Raw genomic sequence first — 12,836 nt, 5'->3', positions numbered from 1 at the left:
CAGGTGTAGCAAAGATAGTAGCTAAAATAATTCTGCACGCATCAAAGAACACCTCGAAGGCTTAATCGACTGAAAGCAAGTTGTTTTCCGCTCCTGTATCTCCTGAATTGACCACATCAACACCCTACGAATGATTTTGGGACAGTGGGCATAATTTTAATCTTTGCTTCACCTGCTCTTTATCAATTTCAAGAAAGATTTCGACAACATAAACAAAGAGTGTATCTGGAGTGTTCTAGGTATGGGGGGGGGGGGGGGGGGGGGGGGGGTTCCGGAAAAGCTATTATCAGAGCGACATATGATGACACAAAATACCACGTGCTCTATTGAGGTAGAATCTCAGAGGAATTTGAGATTGGAAGCGAAGTCCGTCACGGTTTGATCTTTTCACTGATATTATTTCTTGTTGTTGTTGGTGACGTTATTCATGCAGCCTTATCCGGAGGATGTGCAAGAGTTCAATGGACCTTAATATCTTTCCTCAAAAACCTCGATTACGCTGATGATGTCTGTTTGCTCTCTCCCCGGATCGCAGACTTTAATCGGCGCACAGGCCTACCACCCGTAGACGATGTGATCGAAAGGCCGAAATGGCAGTGAATAGGTCATGCATTAAGGTGGGAAACAATTGCATTGCTCGCTGTGTTATACAGCGGAGTTGTCGTGTGAGGTTTACGAGTCAGTCAGTCAGAGTATTGCGCGTAGAACATTAGAGGAGAAGTACGGGCATGACTTGCCTTAGGGTTAAATGAAAATTTATTTTCAATCAGATGAGAAATGAACTAGATAGTGATTAGTGGAGTAGGTGAGAGTTTAAATAATGGAAAATCCCAGCTCTCAAAACACAGTGTTAGATTTGTTGAACCCAATATACCTGTAAAACTCTCTCATAAAATATTAGCTTCATGCTGCAACCGTTGCGAAATTCGACCTTTACGGATATATTCTCTGCGTTTCAGAAACTCCCGTATCAGTTTTCCTCAAAGCAGGATTACCATTTTCACTCACAAAACTAGTTATACGAGTATTCATTACCAAGCAAATTACCTTCGTCATCTTATCACAGAATGTCAGTGATCCATTAAAACCGGCAGTCATCCTCCCAACCCATCAGGATGACGTCGTTCGGCAAGTTCTTACCTCAACCATTTCGCAGAGGAATATCATCTCCTCCTGAAAAATTAAAAGCCAAAGCGAAAACAGCTGAGGTGGAAGAAAAATGAACCGGACTCAAATGCCGGCAAACTTTCCATCTATTTCTGGTCGATTTTCGAATTGGGTTCGAGACGCTTGACAAAAACTTTGCCTGGCTATATTTCGTGGGGGTAGTTCATGCCACGGCCATGCTTCAAGTACTCCGTCATGTACACGTTTCAGGCGACTGTTCTCCGTTCAGGTTTGCACAACTGGTACAAGATAATTCAACTTCATACATTGTTTCTAGTTCAAAGCCACCCCCGAGCCTTGTCTGTTTCCTTTGCCATGGCACATATAAACAATATGCCGGAGTTGAATGCCAAGGAAAGCGTCATGGCACCAACGGAAAACAGAAGGGAACACTTGGAAAAATAGTTTTATAGACAGACAAGACAGGTTTGGTGTTTTTACAAGAAGCGAGTATTTTTGATGATTGGTTCTTGAAGTGAGTTACCAAGTAGTTCAGCAGAAAAGATGTCGACAGCTGGTTCAGTTGTTTGCAGTTTTTGTTTCGATTAAATTGGTTCCCTGTGGTATTGGGTACTGCTAGCAATTGCTTTCAAAGGATGTTGGTTTGCACGAAATATTGAGAAAAGAGTAATATAATTTCGACCGTTTTGTGTCTAACGGGGTGTTGAAACGTTAGTGGATGTTATTAGAATCATATTGGTGGCCAAGAAGGATATCTAGCATCAACGAGTGAAGCCACTGGGACAACACTTTCCAGTCATAGTGGTCTCAATTGGTATGAGTAACTACTAAGCACCATTTCACTGGAATATACAGTCCTTCCCCCAAACTCAAATTATCTAGTTAAGGGATGACGATGATCGAGATCAGTAGCAATCATGAGAAGAGAGAAGTATTCATCTTTATCCTAATAGACGAAAGAAGAAGACAAAAGCAACACAGACTGGCGAAGAAATGCACCCCCAAGAGTAACACTATCATTTTTAGTAGCACCAAATCTAGACTACTCATCTAGACTACTTCAAACGAAGCACAACTCTGTCAAGAATACCAATTGCAAAGGCAAAGAATGATGGGCTAAATGGAGATAGCTGGCCCAAAAAGACGATTTCAACATCCATCGGATTTGATCAAGGGGTAGGAGCTCATCAATTTTACGATCGCCTCCAATACCAAAGCCGGCAAAAGAGAAAGTCCATGGGAGCTAAGCAATTGAAAAAAGGCGAAGGAGTCAGTAAAAGGAGTAAGCTGGCCAAGACTCTCCGAGAACAGAGCCCTGACCCAGAAGAACTACTTTTTATGCAGCTTGGGACTAAAATAGTGGAGCTGTACGAATTCATCAAGGACAAGCACAACATGCACCAAGCCATTAAGAACATGGGGAGAGCCATCAGGATGCTTTGCAATAGGTCACAGGAAGAAGTAAGAAAGTCTAAGGAAAAGCTGGACACCCCAGCCCCAACAGTGTCACAGGCGACCCAAGTGGCACGGAAGCACAAGGTCATCGATCTTCGATCAAGTAAGCGAGTGCGAGACAATGAGGGCGAAGCATTGGGGAATCAACAGGTCCCAAAAAGGAACAAGTCGGAAAACTGGAAGCTAGACGCTTCAGGTATGAAAGGTTTTGCACTGAAGCGACAGCGATTTTCACAAAAATTGGCAGAGTCATGCTCTATGATGTAGCCTATCTTATTGCAAAATCTCGTGATTCTAGGGTGAACTTAAGGGGGGTCTTCCTGCCAATTAGTAAAAATTATGGTAATGTACTATTATAAATTTTATTTGAACAGGTATCGATATGGACGGTATTTTGGAGCCTAGGCACCATATAGTGGCAGCGCCCTGATTTTTTTTCAGATTTTTCGGTTGGGTAGTTTCTGAGAATGGGTTCGTTAAAAAAATGATCGCTTTGAACCCCCCGGACTCCCCACCTTTCCAACAAATATCAAAACTAAGATTAGCTTCGAAAAGTACTAACTGAGACCTTTAATTTGATATCCCACATGACTATATTTCATGAAAAAAAATGTACACCCCCCTTTTGCATGTATGAGGACACCTCCTTAAATTCGACGTAAAAGGATGTAACTCACTATATGCGTGAGCGTTCACAGTTCCCATCTTTTTACCAAATTTGGTGACAATCGCTATAACCGTCTCTGAGAAAAATGCGTGTGACAGACAGACAGACAGACGAACAGAACTTGATCAGACTACGTTCGAATCTGAGATGGAAGTTGCCATCATAAGTGAACCGTATAGAAATCGTCACGGTGGCATATGGGTCACAGATTTGACTGGTGGAGCGGCGATATGGGCTTGCGGTCGACAGGCCATACAATGTACTGCAAATCAGGCAGCCAGTGGCTTTGTTTGGGCGAAAATAAGTGGTGTATATGTATACAGCTGCTACGCCCCACAAAGTTTAACACTGTCTGAATTCGAGCAAATGCTTGATAATCTTGTTCTCGACGCAAGGGGACGAAGTCCAAAGGTGATTGCTGGTGATTTCAATGCTTGGACCCTAGAGTAGGGTAGCAGAGAGTCAAATGCTAGGGGGCGCAGTTTATTAGAAGCTTTTGCGCAGATGGACATGGTTTTGGCTAACGAAGGGGCTGTAAATACCTTTCAGAAAGGGGGGTCAGGCTCGGTTGTAGACCTGACCTTTGTCAGCCCTGCGCTGGCACGTGGTATGTCCTGGTGCATCAGCGAACGCTACACCCACAGCGATCACCAGGCAATCATTTTTGAGACATGTGTCGAGCCACAAGGCAAAGAACTATCATGCCCGAAATCGAAAAAGATTTCAGGCTGGTCTGCAAAATCTTTGGATGAGCAGACCTTCGTAATATATAATATAATATAATGATAATGCAGGCGCCTCTACGGAAAGAGCTGTCCATCTGGCTCAATGCATCGGCAAAGCATGTGACGCGTCCATGCCTAGAAGGTGCTCATTCTCCAGTAGAAGACCAAACTACTGGTGGAATGATGAATTGACCGGCCTTCGATCTGCCTGCCACCGAGCCAGAAGAGCGGCTCAGAGGGCGGTAGGTAGAGTCGATCAGGGGCAAAAAGAGTGCTATAAAGCGGCCCGCAAAACCCTCAAACTCGCCATCCAGCGAAGCAAGAGGAAATGCTTTAAGGAGCTCTGCTCAGAAGCGGACATAAGCCCATGGGGGAGTGCTTATAGAATCGTGATGGGACGATTCAGGGGCCATTCCTCTCCGCACGTGCCCCACCCTCTTGCTGAAAATCATCCAAGGGTTATTCCCCCAGCAAGAGGAGAGCACCGACATATTCCAACCACCCCTGAATGTGACGGCAATTCCTCCAATGACCAAAGACGAACTGCTGGAGATCTGCGGCAGAATAGGAGACAATAAAGCACCGGGTCTGGACGGAGTACCGAATAGGGCCCTTAAGCTTGCCGTGAAATCCAGACCGGACATGTTCGCTGAGTTGTTCGAAGCGTGCATGTCCGAGGGAATATTTTCAGCGATATGGAAGCGGCAGAAGTTAGTGCTTCTGCCTAAGCCTGGTAAACCTCCAGGTGAACCATCCTCATACCGACCCATATGTCTTTTGGGCACGGTGGGGAAAATGTTAGAGCGGGTAATCTATAATAGATTACTCCCGGTAGTTGAGAGCCAAGGCGGCCTTTCAGATCGGCAGTATTGGTTCCGTAACGCCAGATCAACCATTGATGCCATCAAATTGGTTACTGACTTGGCCGAAGATAATGCCGAACGTGGGAGGGCCAAGGCATACCTCTAGGTTGCTTATAGCCAGGGTGGTGGCCTCAATCATGCTCTATGCGACCCCACTTTGGAGGGAGGCATTGCAGATGTCAGTTAACACTAACAAACTGAGTGCAGTATACAGGAGGACTGCTCTGAGGGTATGTTCTGCCTTCAGGACTGTCTCAGATGATGCAGCATTCGTCATCTCTGGAATGGCGATGGCGAATATATACCATGCGAAGTCAATCTCTCCCTTATTGCAGACGAAGAATGCTGAGAAGGAGAGATCCATAAATAGATGGCAAGAACGGTGGGAACGCTCGGGAAAGGGTCGGTGGACTCACAGGCTCATTCCTGCCATCAAGGAGTGGTTGCAGAGACGACATGGTGAGATTAATTAAAATCTCACCCAGTTTCTCACGGGACATGAAGGATATCTCCAATACCTTCACAGGTTTAAATTGGTGACCTCATTCGACTGTCCAAATTGTGATGGAGTCCCAGAGGACCCAGAGCATGTATTCTTCCATTGTCCGAGGTTTGTGGAAGAAAGGAGGAATCTAGAGGAGACTCTAGGACAGGTGCAAGTACCAGAAAATCTGATGCCGAAAATGCTAGCACATCAAGAGAATTGGGATGCGGTCAACTCCATGATCGCATCTATTCAAGATAAATTGCGAAAGGCAGAGGCAAGGAGAAAAGCGCGGTAACGTGCGCCGCGTATAGATGAAATGGGATTAAGCTAGAGTGAGCTGACTCCGCCCCGTGATGAAATACCTTATGGTGGTTCCGCGGGGCAGGGAGGGAGTCGGAGCTGGTTTTAGTGGGTAAAAATCACACACGACAGACGGACAGACAGTAAACCAATTTTAATAAGGTTTTGTGTTTACACAAAAAGTTCAGAAGGGCCCAAAGTGTCCAAAGTAGGAACGTCAGCTAGCGAAGCGAAACCGAAAGAAAATAAGAGCGGTGGCCGAAACCAAAGATGCGAATTCTTCCGGAGGCAATTGTAATCTCCAGCAGAGGGCATCTAACGTATGCGGAGATACTGAAGAAGGTGAAATCTGACCCCGACCTAAAAGACCTAGGCGGAAATGTCAGCAAAATCCGGAGGACCCAGAAAGGGGATCTCATGTTTGTGCAGGAAAAATCCAGCGTGGGGAAAACTGACGGCTTTCGTAACCAAGTTTTAAACTCACTTGGGGAGAATGTCGCGGTTGGTTCCCAAAAACATGAGATCTATATCCAGCGCAAGGATCTCGATGAGGTAACATCCAGAGAAGAGATCTTCACTGCCTTGAACCAACAATTCAAGTTGGAGGAATTCAGCGAAGGATCAATCGTAAGCCTAAGAAAAACGTATGGTGGTATTCAAGCGGCCACAATGCGACTGCCAGTGGAGTCAGCGCAGAAGTTGTTGGCCTTGGGGAAGGTTCGAATTGGATGAGTTGTTTGCCGGGAACAGATCTCTTTAAAGAGGTGCTTCGAATGCTTAATGTTTAGACACTTCGCGAAGGCATACACTAGCGCATCGACCGATCCGATCGATGTCGGAGGTGTGGGGAGAAAGGACATATTACCAAGGAGTGCAATAGAGACCCCCAAATGCATTTTGTGCGAAGGAAAGGAGGGACCGGATAACCGAAATATTGCCGGAAAAAAGCGGAAAGATCCATAAGCAGATGCAAACAGCGATGGGATCAGTCAGAAAAGGGTCGTTGTACCTACAGGTTGATCCCTTCCAGTTGAGTGGCTAGAGAGGAAGCATGGGGAGATCAATTATAATCTCGCCCAGTTTCCTACCGGTCATGGAGGATACCGTCAATACCTATACAGGTTTAATTTGGACAACTCACCTAATTGTCCAAACTGCGACGGGGTCCCAGAGCACCCAGCGCACGTATTCTTCCAATATCCTTCGTGGAAGAAAGAAGGAACCTGGAGCAAATTCTAGGTGAAGTGCTATCAACGGAAAATTTTGTCTGGAGAATGATGGCTTGCCAGGAAGACTGGAACGCGATCAATTCCACGATCACAGTAATCCAGGAGAAACTGTGAAAAGCAGAAGAAGTGAGAAAGGTGGTTCCACGGGGCTTGGGGGGAGTCGGGGGTGGTTTTAGTGGGTAAAAATCCCACACTCTGGCCAGGCCACAGTCTTTTGAAGATTTACACCTCCTTAAAAAAAAATCTAGACTACTCCTCGGATACTCGTGGTGGGTTACCTCACTACTATACTAAGGGTGTTCAAAACGTGAATATGGAATCAATGCATTTGAACTCTCTAGGGGGTTAAAAGGCATAGACTTTGAGTACACCTGCGATTATAAACAATGACGTTGCTGCCGAGCACAGTTTTCTTAAGTCTCTCTAAATTTATGTCCTTTCACAGGGAAATCTGTAGCGGGTAATGGCACACTTTTGGGGGAAACTGGAAATTCGACTACAGCTGGTCTGTACTACTGACTAAATCGACCCCCAAGCGATAGTGGAAGGTTGGACAGAGGGAAACTTCAGTCACCAAGAAGGAGGGCTACTGACTAAATTTTGACTGTCCAAACTCTCTCTTTCATCTTTAACTGGGAGAGTGGAACACAGGGAAGTTATTAATGTATAAACAGTCTAAACACCGCGAACCTGGGGAAGCTGTCAGCAGACGGCACAGGACGTAATTGCGCCACCAGGTATGGTAATACCTAGAAAAGTTGGACGCAAGGAAGCGGAATCTTCGCGGAAGGTGCGGACAAACTGGTAACCTCGGTAAGACCCTCATTGGATGCAGCAGACTCTTCAGCGGTAATGCGCCTAAGACAAATACATTTGTACTGGCCAACGCGTTGCTGTGTTCCACATTAGGGCCTTTATTATTAAGTGGAAATCTCCAAAAGACGCGACAGTGTGGGGGATCTTGACCCACTGAAACCACCTTCAGCTCCCACCTACCTCATGGAACCACCTTTAACATAAGTATTACATCACGAGGCGTAGTTGTATTACTTTAGCTAGGTCTTCTTATTTCTAGTCGCGGCGATTGTAACCACGTCCTCCCCACCCTCTCCCGCTTTTTGCAATTAACTTTAGATCGTTGCTATCATAGAGTTGATCGCATTCCAATTCTCCTGGCAAGGGTCTCCTCTAAGTTTATATTCTCTTCGATGAAATTCGCGCATTGGAAAAATGCGTGCGCTGGATCCTCCGGGATCCCATTGCAGTTTGGACAATCAGGTGAGGTGTCCCATTTAAACTTATACAAGAATTGTCGGTATCCACAATGGCTGTTGAGAAACTGGGTGAAATTATAATTAATCTCCTTATGGTTTCTCTTCAACCATTCCCTGATGGTAGGGATCAACTTATATGTCCAATGACCTTTTTTTAAGTGAGCCCATCCCTGTTGCCATTTATTTATAGATATCTCCCTTTCGGTTTTTTTCACTTCTATTCGTGAGATGATGAACGCTGCGTTATCTGAGACCATCCGGAAAGCAGAACATTCCTTTAGGGCTGCTCTCCTGTGGATCGCGCTCAGTTTATGCGCGCTTGTTAAGATAGGCGCTGTCCCTAAATTGGAGCTGCATACAGCAAAATGGAATTTAATACTCTGGCTGAAAGTGTATACAAAGATGCAGGCAACTTCCTACATTTGGCATCACTCTTGCCGGAGTAATATTGGCAGTGGACGTGTTCGCCAATATACTTCATGTGCTACTTAAAACTGACTTTTGCATCTATCGTCGTCATTATCAACGGCGCAATGTCTAGGCCTTAGTATGGAACTCCAGACCCTAGACGCTATCTTGTCCTGACGTACGCGATTGCTCCATCTGACGCAGGGCCTGTCACGTCTTCTTTTGCTACCATAGATATTGCGCTTATAGAAATTCTAGGCTGGATTAGGTGAGCCGTACATCTCAACCTATTGTGCCGGGTTTTATCCATAAAGGGCAAAAATTCTTCGGAGAATCCTTCCCTCGAAAGCGGCTAAGAGTTCGCAATTTCCCTTGCTAAGAACCTAAGTCACCGAAGAATACATGAAGACTCGCAAGATCAGTGTTTGTACAGTAAGACCTTTGACCCTATGGCGAGACGTTTCTCGCGGAACAGTTTTTACAAGCTGAAATAGGCTCTGTTGACGGTCAACAACCGTTGCGGATTTCGTCGTCGAAGCCGTTATCGGTAGTGATTTTCGACCCTAGATAGGAGAAATCATGAACGGTCTCAAAGTTGTGATCTTTATTGTTCTTAATTGACCAGTGCGATTCGATGTTATCACTTTTTTGTTCTTTGGTTCTGACGTTGCCACCATGTACTTCGTCCTGCCTTCATTGATGTGCAGCCCAAGACCTCGCGCCAAACCACGTCTGCTTGATCTGGACAAAGGCAGTTTGTACATTTCGGGTGGACTTAAAGAGGATGGTGCCTCTTGCATTAGCATCTACTTCGTGGGTCACTTTTTCCATGGCAAAGTTAAAGAGGACGCATGACAGGGCATCCACCTTTCTTAGACCGTTTTTATGTTGAATGGTCTCAAGGGTGATTCTGCTGCTTTTATCGAGTTTCGCAGTTAGGCTCATCCTAGTCAATCTTATCAGATTTGTCGGGATACAGAATTCTCTCATGGTCGTGTACATTTTTACAATGGTTATGCTATCATAGGCGGCATTAAAGTCGCTGAAAAGATGGTGCAACTGATAGATATATTCCGATAGATTTTCCATCGTTTGGCGCACAGAGAAAATTTGAACTGTTGTTGATTTGCCTGCGGTGAAGCCTCTTTGGTATGGACCTATAATGTCCTGGTCTATTCCACCTATCAAGATAGCGGAGGATATCTTATAAATGGTACTCAGCAACGTGATACCTCTATAATAGCTGCCCTGTATGATATCTCCAGTTCTATATATATATATTCTATATAATGCATCGTTGCCAATCGCCAGGCATTCATTTGCTATCTCACGCCTTGAGCATCAGTTGATGAAACACTTGATGTAATTAGTCGCCTCCATGTTTAACCAATTCGGCTGTATTTCCTTGGGCTCCTGGTGACTTATGATTTTGGTAAAACTGCCGGGTCTGGGGCCCCCTATACTTTTCGAGTTCACAGACTTGTTGGTTCTCCCATGCTTCCTTTTTCAGTGTCTGAAATCACTTTTCCGCTTGGGGAATGTATCAATGATAACGTTCTTCAGGTAGTTGTGAAGGTCACTTGTTGGTGCTTCATCTCTAGGACCTCTGTTTGTTGTTGCGGCATCCATTTTTCCCTTGTAGATGTTACGGGGGACTCTGTTGTGGATGGCTTCAGTGTTCGGTCTCACTTCTAGGTGGTATTGTTATTCGAGGTGGAAACACCATGTCAATGAGGTAATGATCCGAGTTTATATTGGCCCCCTATATGTTCTGAAATTCAAGTTGAGAGGTCTCGGCATTCGATTAGCATGTGGTCAATTTGGCTGAAAGTGGTTCCATCTAGAGAGACCCACGTATGCTTGCTTTCCACTCAAACCAGATACTTCCTAGAAGGTCTCCAACTCTGCAGTTTCCTCTGTAAAAGCATGAATGTTAATGAGTCTTATATTTCGAAATTTGCCTCGCAAATGCCGATATCAGCAAGCTTCACCTTTTGGTTGACTAGGAAATATATTCTGAGCACATGGTTTACTGAATTGCCATTATATGATAATATGTGGTGTACTGGCTCCTCTCCAGGAAACTGGTCCTTGTCCAAACCTTTCACATCAAGCCTGTGTTGCGACATGGTATTGGGTAGCTAATGTCCCTACTATGGGGTCCATCTGGCCGATACTTGTGTGCAGGGGTTTTGGCAGAGCCCCGTTTATAACCTAGCTTACAGCTTTGCTTTTATTTATCCTGCAGCCACTGCGCCACTGTTCTGCTATTTTGGCGCATGCCTCCTCTCGGTCGTGTAAACGTAAAATGGCGGAGCTTATGATACTCCTTCCGTAGTTTGGCAATTTCCCCCTTTAAGGTTAGCCACGGCAGACTCATCACAAGAGTCAAGACTGTGTCCGACTTTATATGTTCCAAGGACTTCGACAAATATCTTGAAGTTTACTCTCTCGACATTCCACACCCTACCAGGACTGGCAACTCTGTGCTCAAAATGCATCCTCCAGATAATTGAAATTGCGTGGAAAGCCCCGTAACGTCTTATTTGGTGTTAGGTAAATGCTAAAAAACGTTATCCTTAAATACAGGATCCAGACGAAGCTATTCCTTCGGCTTCGAGCTAGAGCATGTAGTCGAGTGCCGTCCCGAACCCAGGTGGAAATGCTGGGTTCTTGCCGGTATTGCCCGTAGATAAGGATTAGATTAGCTTTTACCTCCACCCCCAACTGCACTTCCAACTGTGTGCATGTTGATTTGTAGAATGCGAATCAAGCTAGCTGCTTCTTAGCGCTTTCCAGTTCTGCCCTGAAGACAGGATACCGCCCCGAGCCATGGTGTGTGTAAACCACTGAATAGATGCACCACGACCGCAATTCTCTTCTTGCGGCAAGTCTTCGTTCGGTGACCTACTCGACTGTATTTACGGCATGCTATCCTCCTGTCGGGTTCCGGAAAAGTCTTGGATGTTCGTCCATAGTCCGTTAGTTAGTCAAAGAGAAGTTATACCGAGCGTTGGTTACTTCTGGTCATTCACACTTGATGGCCTCCTCTACTTCCGAATTTTCTGTGAGACTTTCAAAATCTCGGATTTCTTTGAAATAGAAACGAAAGCTTTCCATTCCAGTAACCCCATGACCGCCTTGGCTAACGTACTTTCAGTAGTTATCTTCGGGCCTACTTGAACGAGGAATTCGCGCCTCTTGTTCTACGTATAGAAAGCGAATAACGGGTTTTACCGAAAACTTCCGCAAATAGCGAAGGCGACCATCTAGTCGCCTTTTGTTTCCTAGTCGTTTTGTTGGTGATTTACCATAATTTACCATTCGTAACCGCCTTGGCTTTGGACAGATGAGTGCGTAGCGTGTTGTTTCCTTTTACCCTTCTTGGCTTTGCGTCTTCCTCTCTCCGCTTTCTCCCCAATTCGTTGTGGAGGCTGCAGCACGGCCTTACCCCAGTTTCTTGGGGCCTGACCTTCGCTTACCTGTTCCTGGAACTCATAGACGGATCAGCGCTCCCCAATGGTAACGGGGTCTACTACTGCTTCAATACATACTACGTCACAACCACCACCTAAGCCACGTAGGCTCAGATTATCCTATCGTCGTTGGTATAGATTGGCCGACGACGCAAAGGACATTCCGTGTTTTTCAACGTGTATTGGTCACTCGTGACTTGTTCTTCACCGAGATTCTTTCTAAAAGTTAGTACTTCCTGCCAGCTAGGGGGTCAGAACTACTAAGTCGTATCGTAATGAGTGACCCTTTAAAGATGGCAGACGCCTTCTGAGGAAAGTATCTATACTAGTGAATTGAGTATTGATTGCATTGAACAATTTGCGTTAATGGGTAAAGTTAATTCCGCCAACGACTTCACCGATTTTGCTGCTACTCGACGCATTAACAGCACTAACTTTGCCCTCGAAGTTTTCCTGTTTAGCTGTTTTAACACCAACTTTAAGTTGAGGCTGTCCTACATTACAGCTAGGTCAAAGGGTAGTATAGGTCCCAGGGCGAAACGTGGATTGGTACCCACGATGGAGCATAAAACCTGGGAAATGCCTGCCGAACCAACACCAACAGCTCTACTACCAAACTCTATCTCCACCTCCACGTGGTGACCACTGGGAGGTCTTTCGTAACGAAAAGCTGCAGACGGAGAAGGATGAAGGCGAGTCTCCCACGCTTAAAAACGGGACAAACTGTACCAACTGTTCCTCCAGGTTGGGGGTTGGGTAGGGCTGACAACGGACTGCGGATTATTCAATTAGCAGGGTCACACGAAATGGTTGTTGGAAGTACC

The sequence above is a fragment of the Hermetia illucens genome, chromosome 1 (genome assembly GCF_905115235.1).
Source record: "Hermetia illucens chromosome 1, iHerIll2.2.curated.20191125, whole genome shotgun sequence".
Classification (NCBI taxonomy): Eukaryota; Metazoa; Arthropoda; class Insecta; order Diptera; family Stratiomyidae; genus Hermetia; species Hermetia illucens.
This window is presented reverse-complemented; position numbering follows the sequence as displayed.